Source organism: Silene latifolia, chromosome X (assembly GCF_048544455.1).
Source record: "Silene latifolia isolate original U9 population chromosome X, ASM4854445v1, whole genome shotgun sequence".
Lineage (NCBI taxonomy): Eukaryota > Viridiplantae > Streptophyta > Magnoliopsida > Caryophyllales > Caryophyllaceae > Silene > Silene latifolia.
In genome coordinates this window covers 292,100,700-292,109,009 of record NC_133537.1, presented here as the reverse complement: position 1 = coordinate 292,109,009, position 8,310 = coordinate 292,100,700, and the positions used below count along the sequence as shown (strand labels likewise).

Sequence of the window (8,310 nt, the reverse complement as noted above, 5' to 3'; positions counted from 1 at the left end):
ATGTTGGTTTCCCCTAATTACCCATTAAACCTAGTTAAGGAAACTACTCACTCATTATCATGTTGAACATGCTAGCAAGGTTGTCAATCATACCAACAAAGTAAAACATGATGAATAAATGAAGATAATTAACAATAATTAAAAAGGGATTAAGAGAATTATACCTACTAATGATTCCAATAATAAAGTAAAGAATAATAGAAGTACTTGATGATTGATTGGAAGGTTGTCAATCTCCCAATAATAACCCTAATAATCTTCAATTACCCAAAATGAAAGATGAACAAAAGAGAGATTAAGGAAATGAGATTTGTATTAAGACTTGATTAAAAGTTGATTACAAGATTAAAGAGAGATTAGATTGATATAAACAACACTAAAGATTGATAAGAAGAACATGATAATCTAATTAGACTAATGGGGTATTTATAGTGGGGATTAGGTACACAAATTAGGGTTTACTAAGGTCTTAAATGACGATTAAGTCCTTGAGGAATCGCTCCTCTCAGAAAAATATGCGAGTCTCCTTTTTGCTAGTCTTTCCCGAGGTATGCGCATCCTTCATAGAACAAGTAGAAGACGGAATAGCTGTCACACAATCCGAGCGTCCAGGGCACGGGACGAGCGGATTGTGGGTCTTTTGGACGAGCGGATTTGTTGGGTGGACGGGCGGATTGTGGTGGTTTTGGACGAGCGTCCGTCTGAGGAAGACGCTCGGATTCCTTGTGCTGGACGGGCGTCCAGTGGGCAATCCGCTCGGATTCTGTGTCAGCTTCTTCCTTTCTTCTTTTCTTCCCTTTTCTTCATACAATCCTTGAGGATTTCATCGGGGATGCAAGGATCTTTTCTCATCATTGTCCATCTACTACAATATGTACAAAGACCTTCTAGTCTTGTCTTCTCTTTTATGCTTGGTCATTGAATTCAATTAATTTAGCTCCATTTTGCCATGAAAATGCAAGGTTTGCACTCCTTTCCTACCAAGGGATCAAAACCTCAAAGAATATGCAAAACAAAGGACTATAGACAATAAACGACCCAAATATGCACTAAAAAGCATGGGAACAAGGCTAATTCGGGGACTAAATATGCTCAAATAATGGTCACATCAAATATCCCCAAACCGAACCTTTGCTCGTCCTGAGTAAAGAGGTGACAAAAACTAGGACCGTTATTTAAACTAACCTAATAGCATAGCCGATATGAGACAATTAGCGGGTCTCACTCCGCCCCTTCAACTCACAACAAGACAACCATGAGGTAGGATGCCTTCTTGCAAGGCAAGGTGGGTCTTGCCAAAATGGCGACACATCCAAGCATTAAAGCACATAAAATCAAGTAATGGATGCATCTACAAAAGAATAGCCACTTTCCTCATCTAAGTGGCGGAAATTATCTACAAGGGAAGCAATTCAAGGGTACACAATCCTTCATAGATGCAATTTCTTCAAACTACTAAGCCTAGAAGGATACCAATAAATCACCTCCAAGTTGTGTCAAGCTAGGATACCTTTGTCCTCAATCGTTAAATGCTTTTGTCAAGAATAGACTCCCTATGGTGTTAGAAACACTGGAGGATCGCGGAATTCCCCCTCTTGGCTAGACAAGATGAAGGGTCGTCCCCTCTCTACCATGCACAAAAATGGATACGATGGATAAAGGAATCGATAGAATTTGAGTTTCATTTGGGAGTTTTCTTTGTTGTTTTTGTTTTTTCCCCCAATTTCTTGTGGCATATAACATTTGAGAACACTTTCTTTTGCCATTTCTTTTGATTTTTGGCAATTCAACACTTGACAACTTTCAACTTTTTTGCATTTTTCTTTTGAACATTTTCAAAGTCACCCCATATGTAGTGAGGGTGGCTTATATTTGAAGCTTTAGGAGTCTATTTTTGCTCATCTTTTCATTTTGATGCAATTTGCAAACTTTCTTTCACTTTTCATTTCATTTCTTGAACTCAAATCAATTTCTTTTTGTGCCCATTCCCTTTGATGACAAAATGTATGGTAGAACATGGATGATGGATGCATGGTTTCAAGGGTCACCTTGGAATAAACGGTAGCCAAGGAGTTATCACACCACAAGGTACTCTTGACTAGGCCTTAATCCATGGGTCAAAGGATACTAGCATAACACATCCTAGGGTGTTTTACAAGTATTCTAACAAGCAAAGTCTTAAGAAGAAAAAGCATCTACTAGGGCCTATGTACACTTGTCAAGCTTCCCAAGTAGATGGTTTCACAAAAATTTTCTAACATGAAAACTACATGCCATGATGCAACTAACATATATACATCCTAATGCATATGATTCTACCAACTAATATGCCAAATAATCTAAATGCAAGTCCTAGATTCACATTGTTTATACCGCATCAATAAAAATAAAGCCACATAGTCATTAACATAAAGAGGAAAAAGGAGATTGGAAAGATCATACCATGCGGTCTTCGATATCCTCATGTCTCGGATGTCGCGTAGTTGATCAATGTGAACAAGGATGAACAAACATAATATATACAAACAATATATACAAGTCTACACTACAAAGGAAATGAACTTGTTTTTGGATTTTCAATTTTTCAAATTTTCAATTTTTTTGATTTTTTCGAAATTTTTGATTTTTTTTATTTTTGAATAAAAGTTAAGTTAGAATTTCCCATCCCCACACTAATATGGGCATTGTCCTCAATGGCCAATATGATAGGAAATTATGCAAGTATGATGCATGATTTCTATACTAAATGCAAGCTATACTAAGCTACACTACATGATGCATGGGTTTTTGTTTATGACGGAGAGCGTAATTTAGATTACCTCCCGTTGCGTATGCATGTACTTCCCCAAACCGAGATAGACATTATTTCTAGTGTCTAAAATTTTGGGGTAGTTCATGCACACAAAATGCAATGCATGAAACTATATATTGTCATTTTGGATTTTTTTCATGTGGGAACAATAAAAAGAACATCTTAATGGGGCCAAGGTGTTAGTCCTCATGTTGCTAGGACTCTCCAAACTATGATCAAGATAAAAATAAAGAAAACAAAGAAAGAAGTAGCCAAACCTCAAGAGGGTAGGAGCCTCCAAAGTTTGCTAGTCCTCCATCATATCATCATTGTCATCATTTTCCTCCATAGAAGCAGAATCATCTCCACTCTCATCTTCACTTCCTTGATCTTGCTCACTTCCTTCATCACCTTCATTAGCCTCTTCTTTATCTACCTCTTCATCAACACCCTCATCATCAACAACCTCATCATTGACATTCTCATCTTCGCCCGGTCTTTCACCCCTAGATGTGCTTGGAAAGAAGACTTCCCTATCCGCCCAACTAGGCAAAGGACATGATGGATCGAGTAGTCCTTGCCTAGCTAAATGAAGGAGGGTGGATATTGGGCCAAGTATGCATCTACTCGGTCATTATAAACTTGTTTGTGCATCTCTCTCATGAGGAGAGTCATGTAGTCATTTCCCACTTCAACATCTTTGGGTTTGAACTCTTGATATTTGAATGGGTAGGGTGGTGTGACAATGGAGGAGGAGGGCTCTTCAATCTTGCCCCTTTTTTGACGGATGATGTACTCGGCGCCCTTGGAGAGTGGAAGAAGGTAGTTTGTTTGGTGGGCACTTAATCGGCATATCTTGGAAAGCAAAGTGAAAGAACTAGCATCATTGGTTAGCCACCCATAGTTGGTGTCAAGAGAGTTATGCTTGACACACTTGTACTTGTAAATCATGGCGTCCATGTCAATGAGATGACCCCCTTTGATTGCCACATAGGTGTTATCCTTGTTGAAATTTGCGTCAAAGTGCTTGGCCAAGAGAGTAACTAGACCTCCATTTACAATATGAGCGGTCCCTTCCTTGCCACAATCAACATTAAGCCATCTTTCCATCAAAAGCCTTAGAGCATTGTAGGGCTTAGTGAATTCCCTTCCGACATTTAAGGACGACTCAAGTAGAACACAATCGAGCTTTGTAAAGTGATTAGTGATTTTCCTTGCTATTATAGTATTCCCGATGACCTTGTGCCACACTCTAATGCCCGGATGGTGGACAAATAGAGCGCGACAAGCATGAAAGCTCACAAATTTCTTCCCGGAAATCGCCTCCCAAAGAAGAGCGGGGTCATACTTTTCGGGCATCTTGTGATAATATGGTGTATCACTAAAGCCTAATACCTTACTCAAAACATCAAAGGTGATGCGCCTATTCACATTCGCAAGGCGAAACTCGATGTATTCTCTAGTCTCTACCTTGGTCACTTTCAATGAACTTAAGAATTCCAATGTAAGGGAGGGGTATGTCAATTCTCTTATAGTAAACAATTTACCCAACCCCATGGCTTTAAAGAAGGCTTTTGTTTGTTCAAGGACACCCAATTTGTTCAAGGCATCTTCACAAATGAATTTGGTGGGCAAAATGGCTTTCTTAGCATACTTGGCAAATGTATCCCTATGGGAGTTAGAAATGAAAATTACCTCCGGATAGTTGGGTAATTGAGCGATTTCCGGAGTTGTTGTTGTTGTTGCTTCCAAGGGAGGATCTTGTTGTTTTTGAACTTCCAAGTTTGCATTATAGACCACCATAGCCATTGAAGCTTTATTTGCTTGAAGGCTTTGTTGCCTTTTCGAAAGTGTCTTTGCCTTGAGTGCCTTTGTTGCTCCTTTTGTTCTTGCCATTGTTGATTACACCAAGAAAAGGTTGAAAATCTTCAATTTCTAATTATACCCAAATCGATTTAAGATGAAAGGATTTGTCTTTGTATTTCAAAAATCGACTCAAAGGTTGAAGATTTTGGTGCTTGGATTGATTATTGTTGCAAAAGGAGTGATTAATTGTTGTTGGTGGGAAGTTTGAATTTGATTTTGTTGAATTTGGTTGAGGAAATTTTGTTTTTGGTGATGGAGAGGATGAGGGTTTTGGGGTTTATGGGTAGTGTTTGAATGAATGAATGAATGAAATGAATGTGGAAAGGGGTATTAAAACACCCGAAAAATTCAAAACAGCAGGGGAAGACGAGCGGATTCCTGTCGGGACGCTCAGATTCTGCTCAAATTGGCTTCAGGAAAACTCGCCTAAAGACGAGCGTCTTTCAGTGAAGACGAGCGGATTATGCAATTCAGGATGAACGGCTTTCCTCAAAGATGAGCGGATTCTCTTACAGGAACTTTTCTTAATCTGCACTGGCAAAAAGACGAGCGTCTTTCTACAAAGACGAGCGGCCAGTTTCAGACGAGCGTCTTCTCAGCTTGGACGCTCGGATTCTCTTACAAACCAAAATTTTTCATTTTGCAGCTCATTTGGACGGACGGATTCCTCCACAGATGCTCGGATTCCTATAAGACGAGCGGATTACCCAGAAGCCGCTCGGATTCCTCCCGGTCTACCCGGATTCAGGTCCATCCGTGCACTTGCATATCCCGTGTCATTTTCATTCTTCAAATCCCGTGTTCTTTATTGTAGGGGCGCTACAAAGGCATGAATAGCCTAGGCAATTGCTATCCCCACACTAAGTTAAAGCACTACACATCAATAAAATCATTAGTCTCTCCCTCACTTCTCTCAAAAATGATGAATATCTTGATCAAGGCACAAAAATCCAAAAATGACAAAAATGCAATGTAAGAATTAAAATGCAAGTTAGGGAGTTAGAAATATTTACAAATGGTGGTTTGGAGAGGACTCCACCAAACTCTCATCCTTAGTGAGATGTCATGGGGGCATGTTCAAGGTGTTGTTGATGTTACTCAACACCTTGAAGAAGTAGTCAAAAGCTTGTTCATTATCATGATAAAGATCCTCAATAGATCTTTGCACTTGTTGTCATTCATGTTGGTCTTGATCGATAGTATTACCAATATAGGGATTGAAAATCCCTTCAAACTCATCGTCCCAAAGACCGCAAACTTCATCTACTTGATCATTAAAAATCTCTTGAGTTGATAGAGATAGCTCTCCTCCTTTCTTGTTTTGGCCAATGAGGCCATCCTCTTCACTTGTCATGGGTGAGCTTTTCAAGCTCTCTTTTTTGCTATTCCCTTGCTCTTTTGATGGAGCATCATCAACTTTTTTTTCCATTGGAATTCCGACTTCTTCCTCTCATCCTTCCGGCTATAATGATCAACCATAAAACATGGTTCATGCAAACGGGGAGCTCTCATGGTCTTGTCAAGATTGAAAGTTATGCTCTCATCTCCCACTTCTAGAGTGAGCTCTCCATGCTTCACATCTATAACCGCACCCGCGGTGTGCAAGAAAGGTCTACCTAGAATGATTGGAATATTGGAGTCTTCTTCCATGTCAACAATGACAAAGTCCACCGGGATGAAAAATTTCCCAACTCTTACGGGAACATCTTCCCATATCCCTAATGGTGTCTTCGTCGATTTATCGGCCATTTTGAGTGTGATATTGGTACATTTAAGCTCTCCCATCCCTAACCTTTTACTTACCGAATACGGCATAACACTCACACTAGCCCCTAGATCGCATAGGGCTTTGTTGATCGTTGTGTCGCCAATGGTACACGGTATTGAGAAGCTTCTTGGATCTTTAAGTTTCGGAGGTGAACTCCCTTGAAGGATTGCACTACTCACCCTAGTGAAGGCGATAGTCTTAAGCTTTCGGATCGACTACTTTTTCGTAAGGATGTCCTTCATGTACTTTGCATAGGCCGGCACGTGATTGATTAATTCCGTGAAAGGAATCGAGACTTCCAAATTCTTCACAATTTCCATAAATTTTCCAAGTTGGTCATCAAATTTGGGCTTAGCTTAACGACTTGGAAAAGGAAGTCTAATCACAATAGGTTCCTTCTCCTTGGCCTTGTCTTCATTTTTCTTTGAAACTTCTTCTTTTGATGGTTCTCCATCCTTGGAGTTTTGCACAACTTCTTCTTTGTCACTAGCTTCCACAACTTCATCCTCAACTTGTTTCTTTAGTGCCTCATACCTCGTACCACTCCTCAAGTGAATGGCACTAACCGTTTCATGTCTCGGGGGATTACTTTGAGGTGGTAATTGCCCCTTTTGTCTTTGTGAGCTTGAAGATGCTAGTTGAGTCAATTGGGTTTCCAACATTTTGGTGTGGGCTAGGATGTTGTTGATGGTGATTTCCTTTGCTTGACTATCCTTTTGCATTTGAGTAAAAAACTCTTGTTGATTCTTTTGCATTTGGAGGACCGCTTTTTGGACATCAAAACCTTGGTTATTTTGTTGATTGTATGGAGTTTGATTTTCGTAACCTTGGTTTTGGTTGTAAAAGGGTCTTTGATTTTGGTTTCTCATGGGAGGTGGGGTGTATGTTGGTTGAGGGTTTTGAACATTTTGGCTTTTGTATGAGAGATTTGGGTGGAATTTGGTGTTTTCATTGTAATAATTTGAATAAGGGGTACCACTCTTGTATGCTTGAAAAGCATTCACATGTTCATTTGTTCCCCTACATTCACTTTGGTCATGTCCCAAAGTTCCACAATTCTCACATATCCCACTTGGGATTGATGAAGATGCCGTCATGGCATTAACATGATGCTTTGGTGATTTTGAGGCTTCTTCAAGTCTAACCATAGCTTTTTCGAACTTTAAATTGATGGTATCAATGTGAGCACTAAGTTGAGCACCCAATTGAGTAATAGAGTCCACTTCATGCTTTCCTCCTCTAGTAGCCTTGCGAGGTCTACTATATTGTGAATTATGGACCGCCATTTCCTCAATTTTGTTCCAAGTTTGATTATCGTCAACTTCGGTGAACATACCATTTGATCCCATGTTGAGAATGTTTCTTGAGTCTTTATAAAGACCATTCCAAAATTGTTGTACCAAGAACCACTCGCTAAGTCCATGATGAGGACATGAGCGACAAATTCCTTTGAATCGCTCCCAAGCTTCATACAAAGATTCTTCATCTCTTTGCTTAAAACCCGTAATTTGAGCTCTTAGCATGTTAGTCTTTTCCGGTGGGTAGAACTTTTTGTAGAAAGCTAGAGCCAACTTCTTCCAAGAGTCAATTCTGAGAGTAGCCTTATCAAGGCCTTTCAACCATTGTTTTGCGGTGCCAATTAGAGAAAAAGGAAATAAAACCCATCGAATTTGGTCTTGAGTTACACCGGTTTGAGAAATCGCATCACAATAGTCACAAAAAGTCTTCATGTGAGAGTGAGGGTCTTCACTAGGCATCCCCCCAAATTGGGTTCTTTCGACTAATTGGATAAATGTGGATTTGGCAATGAAATTTCCGGTTAAGTGTTGTGGTGTGGGAGTACCATTGGGTAGGTTCTCCTCGGTTGGTACGGAATGTGATGAAA

General features: G+C 39.8%; 1 non-coding gene across 1 annotated transcript; it reads left to right on the top strand.

Annotated features, from left to right (window-relative positions):
* The first annotated feature begins 7,841 nt into the window (after positions 1-7,841).
* Positions 7,842-7,948, top strand: LOC141625827 (small nucleolar RNA R71). The gene has a single exon (XR_012535578.1). It is a non-coding gene; the product is annotated as a small nucleolar RNA R71 (small nucleolar RNA).
* Positions 7,949-8,310: the final 362 nt, after the last annotated feature.